Source organism: Pithys albifrons, chromosome 5 (genome assembly GCF_047495875.1).
Source record: "Pithys albifrons albifrons isolate INPA30051 chromosome 5, PitAlb_v1, whole genome shotgun sequence".
Taxonomy (NCBI): domain Eukaryota; kingdom Metazoa; phylum Chordata; class Aves; order Passeriformes; family Thamnophilidae; genus Pithys; species Pithys albifrons.
This window is the reverse complement of record NC_092462.1, coordinates 28245158-28263552: the sequence shown is the minus strand read 5'-3', so window position 1 is coordinate 28263552 and position 18395 is coordinate 28245158. Positions and strand designations below refer to the sequence as shown.

The 18395-nt window shown below is 40.9% G+C and overlaps 1 protein-coding gene across 6 annotated transcripts in view; it reads right to left on the bottom strand.

Annotated features, from left to right (window-relative positions):
• Nucleotides 1–12544, bottom strand: part of CSGALNACT1 (chondroitin sulfate N-acetylgalactosaminyltransferase 1) — a 43290-nt gene extending 30746 nt beyond the window's left edge. For 2 of the 6 annotated variants that reach the window (XM_071556016.1, XM_071556019.1), the window contains exons 1-3: nt 11969–12123; nt 11403–11471; nt 10727–10849 (exon numbers count right to left, since the gene is read on the bottom strand). The gene's annotated coding sequence lies outside the window, so the exon portion shown is untranslated. Of the gene's footprint in view, nt 1–10726; nt 10850–11402; nt 11472–11968; nt 12124–12423 lie in introns of those variants that run through there. The other 4 variants (XM_071556017.1, XM_071556020.1, XM_071556018.1 and 1 more) reach the window with 4 other exon arrangements.
• Nucleotides 12545–18395: the final 5851 nt, after the last annotated feature.

The window sequence follows — 18395 nt, the reverse complement described above, 5'->3', positions numbered from 1 at the left end:
CTGCAGAGAACACCAAGAAAGCCTCAGAGAACATAACAGGGTCTGGACCAGAACCACACCTCTCTTCTCATGAAGAAGTGATGAGTGGATGGTGAGTCTTACTCAAGGTACTCTCATTTTTCCTATGAAACCTCTACCAGTAAGGGACTCTCAGCTCCCAAAGGAGCCTCCCAAAGGCAGGCTGGGTTAAGAAGCTCTAAACTCTTCTTTTTCCACCAAATATATTTATCTGAGCAAGTCCCAGTGGGCCTGAATCCAGCTACAACAAACTTTCTGGGCGCTTCTGACTGTTATGAAATGGAGTGACTCAGCCAAGCTACATCTGAAAGAGGACATATTTATTTGTTCATTGGAACTTAATAAGCCAGGGGATGAAAAAAAATCAAATGTCAGAAAAGACACATCTCCACATATCTTACAAAGCTTAGCCCTTCTCTCTGACCTGATGGAGGTGTTGCTATCTGGCTTTCTGTCTCTCTGTAAACTTTTTACTGCCTGCCTCCCTCTCCAGACCCACAATCGATGCTTCAGACACTCTTTAGTCACCTGTCTGGTGATGCAGTTGAACCAAAGGTATTAGTGTTTATTTACCAAAAGCATTTCCTCATTTATGTTCCCATTGCCATGGTGAGCAGCAACAGAGCCTGAAATGTAAGGTCAAAACATAGCCTAGATACCTCCCACAAACCATATGGAAGAAACATTTTCTGAGGAAATTTCTGGCATGGATTAGCACTTGCTCTATGACAAAAAGCACACCTCAACTCAGCAGTCCAGACTCCTAACTGAGCTCCTGGGACATCAGGAAACCTCCCTAAAAAGCTTGAACCCAGATTTCTTTCTAGGAGCTGGAAAGGAACTTCCCAGTTCCTTATAGGTTATCACTGTTACCTCTTGGATTTCTGTCAGCCTCATTATCTTTCCTTCCCTAGTGTGGAAGTTCAGTTCTTTGCCACATACCTGCACTGCTTTGCCAAGCATCCCAACACCACTTTATAGGAATCATTTATTATTTTTCATCTTTCTAGCCTATTCTTGCACAAACTGCAATGGTAACATATGACAGACAATGTGTGTTTCATCTGAATATAATATTTGTGAAGACAAAAGCAGATTTCTTCCCAAGTTACTATTCCACTGAAAATCAAATGTCCATCTGCATGTCTTGGATTACACAGAAGTAATGCAATTAGCATCCCAGGACAGTTATGTAAACTCTTAATCAAACAGCAAGACAGAGGGAAATTGAAGAGATGTCAAATGAACCCCAGAAAGAGACATGAAGTAAAGGCTGGACATGGTGAAATTCCTCAGGAGAGATGGAAGTTATTGCAGTAAGCATATCATTATTTAGGCCAACCTAAGAGGGAGGCTATCCACTTGGTGAAAACATGGACCAATGCAGATGTTCAGCATGAGAGTCTGTGTCCTGCAGACAGTTAGGAGGACACAAAGTATGAAGCTCCAAGAGGCAGAAACATACGAACATTCATTCTCTCTGTCTTGTCTCAGCAGGAGTCAAACTTCAGTCACTGGGACCTACCACAAAATTGACATTTGTGAGCATTACATCGGATTAGTAGATAGATGAGAACACAACATGCAGTATTGACAATAGTGTCAATATATCACAATGGTGATATTGAAGCCCAGTTTGGCATCCTAGGCTTAGATGAGTTACATGCTGAGTGAGATAGAAGATTTTTACTTCTATGTTAACTCCTATATGACCTGAGCCTCATCTGGATTAATTTTAAGACAGCTATTTTGGGAACTCAAGAAAACCAAAGCAGCTCCATGTCAGATTAAGAGACTGGCAAAAATCTAGTTCTTACTGCAGATTCTGTGGAATCAAATGCAGACTCAGGCCTTGATTTTGACATAGGTATTACAAAACAGAGACATCAGCTGTTTTTTCCTCTATGAATCACAACAAACCTTCTCTGCTGATTAGTTTTGATATCCTAGCTGCTTTCTGATCTGAAAAACAACTGTGCAATTTGGCAATTCTTCTCCTCTACCTTGAAACACAAACTTGAGGAAGCTAAGCGAAGGGTTCATTTTAATCTGGATCACCAGCAAGATGCAGTATGATTAAAATAAACAGATCAAAATTAAGAAAAAGGACACAGTATGCTGAGCAAAACAAAGATTTAGCCAGAAACTAGGCATAACTCAAAGGAAACTGCCCCATGTAGCATAAAAGGTATCAGTGAAGAGTTGTGAATAGTTCTTGCCTCCTTTTCTCACTCCGTATCAAAAAGACACTTCAATGTTTTGTTCCTTTTGTCTTGAGATGCGAAATGTTTGTCTTGTGCTACCACCGACCATACATATCAGTTCAATGAGAAAGTTTAGTAGAAAGTATGTACCATAAACAAGAGCAATGACTCACAAGCTGTGTCATTCAGCTTGCAAACATTACACTACAGCCCCTCATACATAAGACTTATCTTTAAAAAAAGCACATGAATGTTTAAAAAAACAGGACACTGTAAGGAAGAGCAAATGCTCTCTCAGTGAATTGAGATGACCACATCAGAATCTTCCCAAAACACGACTGTACATTCTAAGTCACCATGTGAGGTTTCAATGTACTTCCCAGGGCAAAAGGGTCTGTAAACTGGTCTAGAAGATAGTCCTGATCAACTCCTAGATGACAGATATATATATTAGTATTTTATAGGACTGAATGGCAGCATATGCAAGCAAAGTCTCATTTCTGAAGGTAATATGATCCTGTGCAAGTAATTTTCATGTCTGCTTCTTGATATTTCCAATGGTAGCATATATTATGCAAAGACTGTGAAAGAAAACAGAAGTGGATATGTATTTAAGATGAAATCACTCACTGTGGCTTCTTGTCTTCACTGACTGTCATAGAAACCCAATCAAGGAAGTTTAACTGGACAATGAACTTAAAGACACCTGGACCATGACAATCCAGATTCAATCCTAGTAGTGTAAGACTTAGCATCATTATTAATATGCTGAATACTACTTCTCCAAAAATCTCAGTGCAAAATATCAGAATCTTCTAGAAGGTGGGTTTTTTCTGCCTCCCCACTGGGTACATTTTCAGAGACATTAATTTGAAAAAGCCTATTTACTTCAAATACAAAGAGGGGGGAAATTGTGCCAAGACTGGAAATGCCCATGACAGTTGCAGTGAGGAAACAAGAAACTAAAGAGGTGTAGACCAGCATGAAAGCTTTTAACATGCCACTGTAAAGGATAAAGTATCAGACAGATTTCTTCTAGAGTCAGATGATTTTATCACAAATCACTTTAACGGAGGTACACACTTAGCTGAGAGAAACTGTGGACACAATTTGACTCTAATTTATTTTTTTAGCTTCTGTTTTTTTGAAAAACAAAATAAAAGTGAAAACAAACCTCCTAAAATAAGCAGCAGGAAAGTCCTACTGAGCAATCATAGAATACCAGGTTGGAAGGGGAATTCAGGACAGTTTTGCAGTGGCACTCACAATAGGCAATGCTCACCTGACCAAGTGCCACTCCACCTGCATGAAATCATGGCCATAATCTTCTATTCTGACTCAGGGCACCTGAAGAAATATGTAGTTGTCACCTCAAGCTGATGTTCACTTAAATAATAGTCCTCAGCAGCAAGAAATGAGCAAGCACAGCTATTTATCACACCAGTTCTTTGTGATGTGCCTCACCCACACCTTCTCCCTTTTCTTGGTAACTCTGGAAAAGAGCTTACCCTTCCCTTGGACTCCTTTCGATAGCAAGGGACATCCAGCTAGCTCTTCCCAGCGGAAGAAAATTCTCATGGACCTAAAGTTCCCTGTAACAGCATAGGCCTGCCTATTCTCTCTGGTTGTCTGAGCACACTAATCAGCCCAGATGAAGATTAGATGGGATGTCAGGACTCGCTGGTGACTTTTCCCTCACAGCCAATTCTTTCCTTTGCTGTTTTATGAAAATTGAAGTATTTATGCAGGAAAATATCAAATATCAAACTTCCATTAAATTTTTTTAACTCTAGGGTGGAACTCTGGAGGAAAACTATAGAAATAGACTTAATCTGCTCTGTGAGTACCAGCACTTCTGTAAAACAAATACAGCAGTGATTAAGGACCTCAGAGGACGCAAGAGCTTTGAAAATCAATCTCATCCAACATAAATACAGTCCCATGACTCATCCGTCCTCTTTTCTACCTCCTCTAACTGATTACATTTGAATCATGCATATTAGAAAATACATGAAGACAGTACCATTACCTGTGCTACAAGTTGCAGAAGCACAAAATGTCATGAAACATCTAAGCCTTATAATAATGACGCTGTTCTCTGCTGCAGATCACCTGGCATGCACAGCTCATCTCTCTGGGAAAATAATGCAGTCACTCCCTGATTAAATTACTCTGGGAGTGGAAAAGACATTGAACAGCCTGCCAGTTTCAATTGGCTGTGTAGTGACTGTGATCCATGAATATAGAAATAATTGGAAGTCCTAGACCATCATAGAGGAGGAGAAGGAATATGTGACCCACATAAATGGCATGCTGGATTTGCCTGAAAGTGAAATCATAGTGTAATATTAAACAAGTCAAAAATCCTTGGTATCAGGAATAGGGGTTAGAAAACAAATAAAGATTACTTCAGTAAAATGCCATAGGGGCTAGAAAACAAATAAAGGTTAGTTAAGGAAAATGCCAGAAGGTTCCAACAGAGATGCAAAGCCTTTTCAAATGCGCTTTACAGACTTTAATCTTACGAAAGAGGTGAAACTGAGAATTTTTTTAAATCCTAATTCATAACTCTAATCTACACCTTTGTGTCTCTTTGCTATTGAGGTTTAATATGTTTAAAAGATTAGTAAGCAGTTGCAAGACAAGTTTCCCTGACTTGGACTCAGAAGATATGACCTTTTTAGTAGCTCATAGCTGAAAAGATTCTAATCAGAATATAAGAAATTAACAACTACCTTAGAAAAAGCAAAAAGCTTTACTACCAGATGAGCCCATTTGCACCAACCCAAGCAGATGAACTGCAAAAAAGGTAAGAAAATTACAGCCTTGAACTTACTGGAAAAAAATCTGTAACATACCTCCATAAATTCTCTAAAAAACGCTTACATTTTCCTTGGACATGGCTCACTTGTCCACCCGTGCTTAACCAGGAATAACTATCATCCCAGAGTAAGAGGAGCTTCTGGTGAAATGGAAGTGCTCTGCTTCCATGTACTCTTTGCAGCTGGAGAACAAGGCACGTTCAGGCAACCCAAATAGCTCTGTCCCTCCTGTCATGTATACAACTCCCTGGAATTACTGGCAAATAAGGTATGTTACAGCAACTTGCTTCAGCTTCTTCTGCTTGGCTACCATAGGAAAAGGCAGATCCAGCATTAAGGTTGAACAATGAAGTCTAAACCACATTGGACAAATGCAAACATACATGCATGTAGACTTCTAGAATCTTTTTGTCCCTGTCTAAAAACTAGGACTAACAATTCATTATAGTACTTTTAAGAGGTTCTGAGATGTGCTCTCAAAACACAATTTTGCATGTATATTACATTTGCAATGACCTAGTTTTTTAGTATAGTTAGTTCCTAAGGATTTTAGAGTGATGCTTTATTTTCCCTACTCTAATGCTAAGAAATTTTACTTTCATTCCTTTAACATTACATAAGTGTGTTTCATTTCCTGAACAGTTTTCAGAGAAAGCTGGGGTATTTTTGGAATAGCTTATAAATTCATTAATTAATGTATGTATGTGATTCAATTAAACATGTGAAAATTCCACCACTGACTTGATCTCATAGGATCACCTTACACTGTCCTGCAAATTGGAAGGTAAGCAACACAATCTTTAGGCCATTTTCTATCCCTGTAGTTCAAACAAACCATCACTTTGATATAAGTTAATTAATCTAAAATATTTCTGTTTCAATTTGCTAGGATTTGAGGCAATATTCTGATGTGTTACATAGTCCCCTCAGATAATTTTTCTACTAAATAGCAGCCTGATGAGAAAAAAACAGTGCTGGTAGTCTGATTCACAATATGCACCACTGTATATTTTGTTAATAGCTTTTTACAAGCTTTCCCAAAGTTGATTTAAAATCTGCTTTCTGAAATCAAGAGGCTTCACATTCTCACAAAAAAAATATACATACTTTCCTGTAAAAAAGGTGTTTCAAAAGTGTTACCTCTATTTTCAGACTATTATAAGAGAAGAGGAATTGCTTTCTAAAATAGTGGCTCCACATTAAAAGTACATATAGGAAAAGTTAGTTGATGTAAAGTTCCTCCTTTGAAATCAATACAACTTTTTACAGTTTCTGTCTGTGAAGGAGGTCAGTATCTTATGTGGTCATCCTAAATGTTAATGAAAAGATGAGTTGTAGGATACATGAATAAAAAGAACACAAATACAGCTGTACTTTAGTCTGGACAAGTTGAAATCCAACAGTCCTATCACAGGTTGGATGACTGTTTACAAAAGCCAAAAAATAAAATTGCACGCAATGCCTCCTCCATAACTGGAAGCCACTTTGTTCACTGAGTGATTACCATTGATCCCTGGCACATGCAGCTCTACCTAATTCTGTTATGATCACCACGGCCAGCACTTTCATAGCTATCTTCTCTGAAGTCAGTTCATAGGGGAAAATGCTGAAAAATATCTTAAATTATGTAAGGACTAAAAATCCCACTTTTAAGGCTGAAATGTTCTGTCTCATAAGCCCTCATAGATGTGGTTGAAGTACCAGCTTGGCAGAAGAAATGGCAGCACAGGTGACATAACATCTCCTTACCTTTCACCATTCACATCCCAGCAAAAGATGTGAGTGGAACACAAATCAGTGACCATCAGTGCTGGCCTGAGCAACATGTGAAACTCTCTTAAGCCATCTGCTTTAGTGCATGTGCCTGGGAACCCTTTGGATATTCAATGAATATTTTGGCCTGTAATTCTTTATAAACCCAACTTTCAAAAGCAATGATCACTTAGCAAATTGTGTGCAAACCCAGTGGAGTTACAGATGGCTCAACTGCTTTGAAAACTAAATTATTCTGATTTCTAAATATGGCTATGCAATTAAATATACTCTAGTAGTCTTAGCTCTGCAACAAAAAGGAGGAGACTTAAGTCCTGCTTCTATTTCTGCCACTGGCCCACTGGCAAGACTCTGAGTGAATCTTTTCACCCTATACAAAACTGGAACAATAAGAGAATTGCCTCAAAATCTGAGCAACATTACAAGCAGATGATTAATAGAGATATCTGGCTGCAGGCTTTTGGCTTTGAAAATCTTGATCCAGTTTCTCATCCTGGAAAGGAAGAGAGAATTATTCAATAATTGTCAACTATTTATAGCTTTAGCTGTTTAAAAAAAAAAGTTTTTTCAGAAATTGCAAGCCAGAAACCTATTGCTTCCTCAACCATCTCCAGCAGAAACAATCCCCAGGGTATCCGGACAGTGTTCCAAGGCTGCTGGAGTGCATATTGTTCCATGTCTGCTTGCCAGTAAATTGCAGGACCACTTTCAGATACACAACAGAGAGGAAAAAGGAAAAATAATTCCCAAGGATTTCACTTCATCAGAGTTTCTATCTCTGTTCTGATATTCTTTTCTTTCCAAATAGGAGGATGATACCCATGTCCAAGTGATTTACTTGCGTTTCTCTTTTATCAAGGCAATGCAACATGAAGACACCAAAGAGTTCCCAAAGAGAGCCTACAAGAATGATGGAGAGGGACTTTTTAAAAGGGCAGGTAGGAATTGGTCAAGGGGGGAAGGAAATGGCTTTAAACTGAGAGAGGGTAGATTTAGATTAGATATTAGGAAGAAATCCTTCACCATGAAGGTGGTGAGACACTGGAACAGGTTGTCTGGAGTACCTGTGGCTGCCCCATTCCTGGGGATTTTCAAGGCCAGGCCAGGCCCTGAGGAACCTGGTCTGATGGCAGGTGTTCCTGCCTACAGCAGGGTGTTGAAACTAGATGATCCTTAAACAATATTTATTGCTAATGTACTCTCAAGAACATTCCCATTGGCTTTAATGCTGCTTGGCATGGAACAGGGTTAGCATAGTACAACTTAGCCCAAAACACACAAACTTGTTGATGATGAACCAGAAAACAGAAGGAAGAACTGTAACTATTCTCCAACTGAAGAGCTAAGCTTGTGCCCTAAAAATGAGGGGGAAAAAAGCTTTTGCTTTCAGTATAAAGAATAGTACTAACTTTACAGAATAAATATGACATCTCTTCCGTAAGTTCTAGTAAAGGCAAGAAGCTATGTGATCTGGGTTGCCTTTGACAATCTAGAGAAGAGATGTAAATAATCTACAATCTTCTCTGTAAGCCTACATAGTTAAATGTAGTTAAAAGTGGTTGCACTGCTGATCCTTCAAAACATGGACTCAGTGTCAGGAGAAAGCCAGTCAGAGGTCTGCACAAGACTGAATATGTTAATATACTCATTGGTAGAGAATACAGCTCACCATGAATACATTTTTTCTGAAAACTAAGTGTGCCCCCACCCCTAAAAACTAAGTCCAAAGGGAAGTGAAGACATTTACTCTCTTTTTGACTAACCAGAGAAATATAGCAAGGTAACACATACACTAATAAATATATCTGTCAGTCTCCAACAATGAAATAATTAAGAACAATTATGACACCTTGTCTGGGTACACACAAATGAAATGGTGTGGGGACTAATACTGCACTGTCTGAAAATTTTTGTAGACACAATTGAGTAAAAACTGAGTTTCCTCAAGAATCAGAAAGTGGCCAGAGGTGTTCTCCCAAAGACATATTGTGACCAACATTTCTCTCATCAGAGGAGGCTTATAAACAGACTTTTTCTAATAGATGTTACCTGAAAGGTATGCTACATGCAAACAAGAAAATCTTTTCAGAAAAGGATCACATCAGTAGGATGGAGTAAAAACTTCTAATATAAGCTAGGTATAAATAGATTAAGTATTTTTGCCATATGTTTTTCGTCTACATCTTCCATAAGTGTTGCTAAGTGTATTGCCAATTTTAACTGTTACAAATTAAAGTTTTTAGTGCATTTCCTCTTAATCTGTCTTGACTTGTGCATGATTTAGACTAACCAGCCTTTCATTACTAAGGTCATGGCAAGCCATAGACCAGGTCAGTTGGGTAATAGAACAAGCACCCAATTAACCTAACATTGTTTAGGGCATGCAAGGAGAAATATAGCAAGGCATGAGCTCTGCTACATTGACTAGGTAGAAAGCTGACACCACAAACATTGGGAGAAACAAATACCTTCCAGTAACCATTGGGAAAGCAAGAAGGATCAAATCCAGTAAGATACTGCTTCAGCTCCAAAGATCCCAAAGAATACACCAGGGCACCCATATGTTGTAGTTTGGGATTATTATGTAAATTCTCTCCCCTGCCACTTAACTGCCCAGGCCAGCGGTTAACAAAAGAAGCAGTTAACTGTGATCGCTGGGGTGGGGGCAGGTTTGTCTCTTTTGGTTTTTTTTTTTGGATATTCTCCTCAGTCTTGGCTCGGCGGAACGGGGGAGTGGGGGCTCGAAGGAGGCAGGCTGCCCTGCTGGTTACTGCTGGGGTTTTTCCCTGGCTGTCTTGCCGCTGCCTACTTCGGACTACTTTTTCCTGCCGTGCTGCTGCCTGCCTTGGATTTGCTGCTGGTTGCTCGTACCTTTCTGCTTCTTGGACAGGGAACACAGGGGGAAGAGACTGAGTCCATCTGAAAGCCCACTGCTCGTCTGTTTCGCTGGAGAGGGACTGAAACTCACTCTGCAGCCAGCCGGGCTGTGACAAGGACACTTAAGTATAACCTTTTCTCCCGGAGGAAAACCTGCTGGGTTTTGTTGTTGTTTTTTTTTTTTCTTTCTCTTATGGTGTTGGGGAAGTGGGTTGCACTAGTCTGTTTACATATATATATATATATATATATAGCAGTTATCCTTCTTGTATTAAAATTCCTTTTCTTAAATTTGATAAAGAGTGGTGTGATTATTGTGGAGGAGGCCCCTCCCCTGCTTGTGGGTAAAACATTTTGGTTTTTCCCCTCAAACCGAGACACCATATAACTAATTCTGCTTCCCCATTCATGTTTTCTGGCAAAGTCATGTCTATTGAAATGTCAACACACCATGGTCCATCCTCTTTGACTAGCAGGACTGACTACCTCACAAACTGGAGATCAGAAAGGAAGGAATGCAGCCCAGTGCCAGTGATGGTGGATCAGAGGTGGTATCTAATTTTTTGAGAAAAAGGTTTGGAAAACATTCTACATAAAGACTGTTTTTATGCTGCTTAATTTTAAGGTTTTTCAGGCACATTCAACTTGAGATAACTTCAGCAGTAGGGAATAAGGGGGGGGGTTGTGTTGCTTTTTTTTTTTTGACAGTAGAAATGGTTGCAGACATAACTGTGTATTTGCACTACACTGTGATAGAATATGGATTTGTAACACCAAAAACTAGCATGTCTGCCTTAAAACACACTTTCCTTTGTAAAATATGCCACAAAGATTCAGAGGATTGATTTAAATAATGATAAAATTACAGAAAGCATGTGCAAAAATCTTGAATTATAAAAACTGTAACCTTGCTGCAGAAAAGGGTGAAAGAAAAATTAACCTCCCTTGAATGGCAAGCTCTTAAATTGATTGAAAAGAAATATGAACAAGAAGCACTACTTTCTAATTCCCCAGGCACTAACCATAACTCACCAACAGTGGTGTCCCATACAAATCCACTTTCAATGCAGTTGCGTTGGCCAGTGTTGCAGTGATACCTTTCAGCTATACTGATACTCATAAATAATTATTCAATCTGCCAAAGTTATATGCTTCCTGTAAGAGGCAACATTAAGTGGAGAAGGAAGTAAACAGTCTGATATGAGTAATTATTTGTCTATTTTATTTGGACTGCTGTTAAAAAGAATGCACCAAAAATGCATTGTATATGTTTGAAAACAATTCCACTCAAGTTAAACATTACCATAAAAGTCATCATCGTACAAAGAAAGTGATTCACAGTGGAAACTATTTGAAACTCAGTTTCACAAAGTTTTCATAATAATTGCCTACACAGAGCAAGAAATCCACTCACTCCCATTCTAAATGTGATAGAGGAGAAAACCAAAGCAATTACAAAAATGATCTTTCACTGATCTAGAGTACACAAGCTAATAGAGACATGAAGATATGTAGTAGTTATTGTTGAAATAAACATACAGGATTTTAAGTGTCGCACAGACAAGGAACAGCTTTGTGATAATCATATACATATTTATCAATGAGTTAAACAAATAGCAACAGGATAATCTTAGTAACTATAAAGGAAAGAAATACTCCATCTACTTCATGTTCTAATTTCAGAGATAAGGGTAGAAAATTACCTCACCTTAAATACAGCTTGAAGAGAGACATTAACGAGAGGTCTACATCCTTTCTTAGTTCCCTTGATAGCAGTCTAAGAGGAAATACAAAATTGCTAATAACTATCTTCTCTGCAGACAGCATGTGCCCAGGAATAACATTCTTCCCAGTAAAGTGTCAGAAAAGAAGTAAACAAAACAAAAAAAAAACCCAAAAAACCAAAACCTCAAAAAGACAACCCTTGTAAAATAAAAAGGCAAAAACTTCATATTTGAAATTCACAGTAAGGTTTATTGCATTTTGAAGGAGGAGAGATATTCAGGAATTAAATAATAAAACAGATAACTGTGATATCACCTCAATTCTCACTAAAAATATTAATTCAGCATATTTGGCTACAAAAGAAAGACTGTAAATTCATCTGCCCAGAACTCAGTCACTGAAGACGTGAAAAGATTTCTATTCCAGTAGTAGCCACACATGGACTCACACGATACAACCTTGTTAACTGGCTTTTTACTCCCAAACTACAGTGCTTACTAAAGCGACACTCAAATGCTAAATGCTTTGGTCAAGAGTTCAGTCACTGACCTGCAATGAAAGCCTTGTGTTCAGCTCCAACATTTTCTAACAGCAAGCAAGGAAAAAAATGGTTTCACGGAATGAACGGTTAAAAAAGAAAATCCTCACATAAGCTTTCCCCAAGGGTGAAGAAATATCCACAAGCTTTAAATTGGCCAGGCGGATTTAAGAGGAAGGGAAAAAAAAAATAAAAAGAAAAAAAGGCAGCTCTTTCTGTTGCGTCAAAGAGCCCACTGTGCAATAGGAACAGTGAACAGAGTTGTTAAACTGGCAAGCTTTTGCTGAAGACAGCTTTTCAATATGCTCTCAGCATCGTCTCCCAGGGCTGGCTGGAGACAGTCCCACTCCTCTTATATGAGCTATGCTCCTTCAAGAGGCAATCGCTCTTAAGGACAGTTTCTATAAACATGCTGTTCAACTGGTTTGGCTGCACATGATGAGGGTAGTTGAGCACAGATACGTACCTGCATTCAAGGATTAGACCAGCGTGCTCTTGGGGAAAATGCAGGCACATTTAAAGTATCTATCATTAAGTCGGCTTAAGAGCAGGATGCTATTGATGACTGACAGCTTGCTAAAACTCCCTTCCCTGCTTAGACCACTCAGTATGCTGCTGCAAAGCAATTTTGAAAGGCACGGTACTTAGAGAGGAAACCTCTAATGCAATTCCATTGGGACATTGTAGCCCAAGCAGCGCTCACTGATTAAAGGAAATCAGTAGTCACATGCTGCTGACTAGCTTTGTGTTTAGTGCAGCGAGCCCGGATAGCCACCAGAGATTGCAGCTACGCCGGATGAGTTAACTGTCCCTCCCGGGAACCACGGCTCCATGACTGAAGACATCTTAGAGGCTGAACTAGTGTATTTACTGTGAAGGGAGTAAGGAGACCGCACAACCTGGTTTAACATTCATAAAGCCACGTTTATCACTACATACAGAAAATTATTACACAGATCTTTGCAGGCAAGGACACTATGCAGCATCCCTTTTACAAGCCATGGAGACCTAAGCAAAGACGTTCAGAGCACAGTTCAACCTACATCAATCTGTATCTGGTCCACTGAACTGCCTTCTGGGCTTCACCTACAAAGGGAGCTATGATGGCTTCCTCAAAAGGAGGTTGCAGACAGCAACATTTTTTGAGATGAGTGCCACTCCAAGTGACAAGGCGATGAATGCCTGTGACATGTGCTCAGAAAGAATTTGCAAGGACGAACAGGATTGGTAAGAGACAGGAATAAAAAAGGGAAAAAAACAAATCATGGAATGCACTTTTCAATGTGACTGCAGAATTAAAAGTGAGGAGAAACAAATGCAGCTGGTTAATTTGGAGTTTCTTTTCTATTTATAACTCTTTCAGAGTTGCCACGGGGACATTATGAGCCCAAATACGTGGGAAGGTAGCAGAAGGAAAGGAAGTATATCCAGGAAATTCTCCCTATTCATGTTCTTTCTCTACTTAGCAAATTTCTATATGGAAAAAATTACTTCTTTAACAGCTTCTCTTGAAATCCTTCCAGGTGAAAATGAATTTCTCTCCTAAAAAGTGTTTTCATAAATGGCAGAGTAAGTTTCTGCAAAAAGTACCTTCAACTTAGGAGCGAAATACAGCATTTTGTAAGCTTTTAACCCTATGAACTTAATGCAAAGTCCTATTTGTGCACCAAGCACTGTGCTGCTCTGTTATGCTCTCACAACACCAGACGACTCAGTATGTCGACTCAGCTGTAGTATCACTGGGGTCATATGAGCATAGCTTTGGCCATATCAGAGTATGGAGATGAATAATTCTGTCTGTGCTATGCGGAAGACAATTACAATCTGGTTCAGTTTTCCAGATCTAAAAGCTAGGCAAGTATTTTAACCTCATAATATCTGCTCATAAGGCTACCTAAATATTTCCCCCTATAAATGCTGACTTCTCACCACTCATTACTACCAAACTGCAGGCTGAAGGAAACTGGTAATATTTGCCTCTTTCTTGAAATGGCATTTTGGTTTATCTAAGTATCATAAAAGAATGGTGATTTGCACTTTGAGCAGGTAGGTGGACCAGATAAACTCCTGATGTCACTTTCAACATAAATTATTTTAATTCTGTGGGCGGTCCCGTAGTGTAATGGTGAGAACTCCGGACTCTGATCACAAGGTCGTGAGTTCGAGTCTCAGTGGAGACCGTACCGGGCAGTTAAATGCCTCCCTGCCATCCGATCCCATCAGATCTCGGATGCTCAGCAGGGTCAGCCCTGGTTAGTACCGGGTGCTGTAGACAGTCCTGAGGACTTCACTGTCACCGTCCAAGCTTGCTCGGCTGTGGCAGATGGACCTTGGGACTTAAACGGTGGGGCCAGTTCTGTGCACGCTGTGCCTCACCTGAAAAATCCACTGCGCAGTCTCGAAGGGCACACCTCCACGTGGGGAAAGCCCTTCCCAAATCTTCGTTTGCGAAGTTTGGCCATACATACATTTTAATTCTGTGAAATGAGGTCAATGGAAAGCTATCTTATGCTATTACGGAAATTAAGTGGATTGTGGCCAACTCTGGTGTTGTGAAGCCAGAATTTGGATTCAACTGTCAAGACTATAGACAACTCCAGAGTGAAAAATCTGTATTCTGTCCTTTCATGAAAAGCTACCAGATCTGCTGAAACATAAGCATTTGTACTGACATTGCCACTTGCAAGGTCATTAAGAGATATCACTCTGTAGACAGGGCTGAGTTGATTCCACACATCCCCTGCTGTTCCACTCTTGGATTCCCAATCTCTTTTTTTTTTTCCCCTTTCTACCTGTTAGGCAATCTCAATCTATTCTCTTTCAGCTGTAAGGGACAAAGAAGACACTTGTTCTCAACCTCAAATTTTCAGTGACTGACAGCCCAGACAACTCATCTCAGTTGTAGAAATAGCTCTGCCCAAATCAAAGGGCACAGAATTGGTTAAAAAAAATCTACAAAACTACAAACCCTTTAGCATTATTCCTAGTTTTTGTGTAGACCCCACCACACTTCTAGCTCAACACAGACTCTTCTCCAAGGCTGTATTCATAAGATATTACGGAGATTGATCCTTTTCAGTATTATGCAAAGGTTTAGAAAAGGGAGTAGCTTCCTTGCTGCAAATGCCAGACAGCAACTCCTGGTCCCTGACCTAAGGAATGACTGTCAATTCAAGCCCACATCATGCAGCACAGCAGTTACCCAAACCTGTGCCCCTCCACACCATAGATGGCTTTATCCCATACCACAAACCCCATCTACCTGTCCCTAGGGCTAGTTGTTAATTCGGTAGTCCTGTGTGACAACAGCCTATGGGACCAAGTCAGGAAGGTTAACACAGAAGGGATGCTATGTGCTGGGATTATACTGATTCAGAAACTTAGAAGGTGGTGAATGACATTCAAAACATTCCGCTGCTTTTAAGTGCCAAACTAATGTCTCCTGGACATTTTTTTGGCTCATGGAGCCCCTTATCTGTGGTGTGCCAGCACTTAGGAGCACAACCACCAAGGTCTGCAGCTCAGCCTTTGCACACTTTGTGTATCTGTGTCCCTGTGCTGTGTCAGCTACACTGCCTGCATCCACTGCCTGTGTTATCGCTGTTACTCACAGGCCTTCCTCAAGAAACAGGACAATCTTCCCAGGGAAAAATCAACCTTCACAGGGTCAGATGACTCAATTGTCTTGAGGTCAATGCTGCTTATTTCCTGCTACAGAAGGCTCCAAAGCCTCTTCCTGAAAAACAAGGCTCATGTAGGCATTTCAACTGTCCTGTATTCCTGCAGGAAGGAGGCTATGTGCACTTCCAGTTGTCTGGCTACAACGTTTAGACCTTCAGCATGCCTTACAACAGCACAATCTGGGCAAGAACTCAGGAAAGCCACTTCATGTGGAGAGGAAGCTTCAGACCCCAACAGAACAAGCCCAGTTCCCCCCCCCCCCCCCGCCCCCCACCTATAGGCTTGGGTCCTGGAATGGGAGATGAGCATTGAGTGCCACTGGCACATCTGTTGTTCAGGTTTATGACAGCAACAGCTCTAAATAGAGCTCAGCTTAGCTAAAAACTATAGTTTATGCTCCAAGCACCTCCAAATACTACTCCTATGTCACCTAATAGAGAGAGAGTGCCCATATTTCAAAACCCACAGTGCTCCCCTACCTCCCATTCACAACTGAAACATCAGTGGTGTTTCCTGCTTGCTCACTGACATCACTTACCCCTATCCCCTGCAATTCTGATCCTGCTGCCTGTCTTGTATCTATGAGAGGATCACAGAGCAAACAGTTTTACTTCCTAAATTCAGGGGTTGGGCACACTGAATGTAAGTCCTCTGTTATGTCTAAACTCTTCTAAGCCTGAACACTCCTCAGGTGATTTTTACCTTTGTCTATGCCTCCTTCAGACTTCTTTCATGTTAAGTTACGCTGTTTGTATGATGCAAAATTGGACTCTCAGCTCCTCCTTTCCTGGAGGGGCTGAGTGGACTGGCAAACACATGAAGCTGTAGGAATAAATGCAGAAGCAAGTATTCAGCGTATCTCTACAAGAAGCAGCAGAGTACTTCTTTGGAAAAAGATTAGTCACAGCTTTAAAATAAAAAATGCCAAAGTGTCCAGCTAACACACAGTAACACACGCAAGGGAAAAAAAAAAGAAAAAAGGGTGTTCCTAATTCACTGGAGATATTCCCCTTTGCCTAGTGGATTAAATACAGCTACATCCTGCTTTCAGGACACCTTGTGAAACTGGTTCAAAAACTGCTGTCTGCCTAGCTGGTGTCTTAGGTGTGATTCTGCATCAGCAGTTTTTCAGGGGGTTCCTCACACATCCATTCAAAGTTACTTTTTTTGAAAATCCCCTGCCACCCATTTCACTCTTGCAGCATCCTGATCCTGGCCTCACAGGCAGGAGATGGGGAACCCCAAACAGCCCATCAACCCTTGCTGGGCAGTTTCTGAGAGGAGAATACACAATTTTGTTACCATATTCAGCCCCACAATGTAAAACTCTTAAATAGTTGGAGTGTTTTTTTAATAAAGTTTGGCTATATGCATCTGCACAAGTATATAGGGAAGAGCTCTGAACAGACCTACACACCAGCCAGTGATTAACATTGCTGCACTTGCAAGGGATTGCAGGTCAGTCATCATCATCATCATCATCATCATCATGGCTAGGCTTTGTGAACGAAGATTTGGGAAGGGCACTACCCACACTTGCTGCAAGCATGCTGGTGGCTTTTCCGGGGCTTCTCCGGGGACACCCCCTTGTCACGGGGGAGAAGCTTGCATGCCCTCGTGAGGTTGAGAGCTATGCTGGCGGTGGTTTGTGCCGCCAGTAGGGTCTTCCATGCCAGACAGGTCTCAGCTGAAGGGTCAGACAAAGTGTGTCCGTGGGCAGGATGGGCTCGCTAGCCCTCTGGCAACCATCCTAGGAGAAGGACAACTCCAACCCCAAACCCGGGCAGATGGAGCTCATTTAGTCCTGTAAGGCCATCCATCTAAGAGAAGGATACTCTAACCAAACCTACGTCCTGAAGTACTCACTGTCACCATCCAAGCTCGTTAGGCCGTGGCAGATGAACCTTAGGAGTAAAGGGTGGGGCCAGTTCTGCGCACGCTGTGCCTCACCTAAAAAATCCATTGCGCAGGCTTGAAGGGTTCACCCACATCGCATGTCGTTGAAGCCATTTTTAAAGACATGTGCCATCCTACAGCAGTTTGTAGATTTAATAGCAAGGGCAGGAGAGGAAGAAGAGGAGGAGATGCCTGTTTTATAAGGGACTTTCTGCTGTGGCTTTGTCACCTCCCCCAGTGGCAAAGCAATCACATACTTTATGCTCCTTCAAAGTGCAACTGACCAGTGAACAGTGAGAGCCCTGAGAAAGGGGGCATTGAACAGGATCCCACTCAGCCAGTGTGCACTGCTGGCTGTGGACAGACAGAACTATTTGTAAGGCTTTTGTGCAGTAACTGTTAGTGCCATTGTTTGTCAAGGATCCCTAGCAAGTATTTGTTAGTCCAGCAGCAGGAAGTCAAAACAGAATCACAACGATTCAAGGTTAGCCAGGACTCAGCCCTTCCCTCTGAGGGCAGAGCCTTTGCAAGCACACTTCTTGCTGAAATCTGCCCATTTTCGATTTTCACACTGCAGCACTCTCCCAGACACAGCCAACACTATGGACACAGGGTGAAACCAAATCAGATGTCCACCAAAAGAGCACGGAAGGAGGAGAAATGTACAACAGTATAGAAGAACCAAGAAGCCAAATTCTCAGCCCTCGGCTGAAAATCTGTAGCAGGCTTAGCATTCTTATCTGCAGCAGAGTGAGAGGCATATGCAAGCCTAGCACTGTAATTGAGGAAGAACAAGGCAAAAATAAACCACAGTCACTTCAACAGGAAAACAGGGACCTTGCCTTTTATTTGTAATAGAGG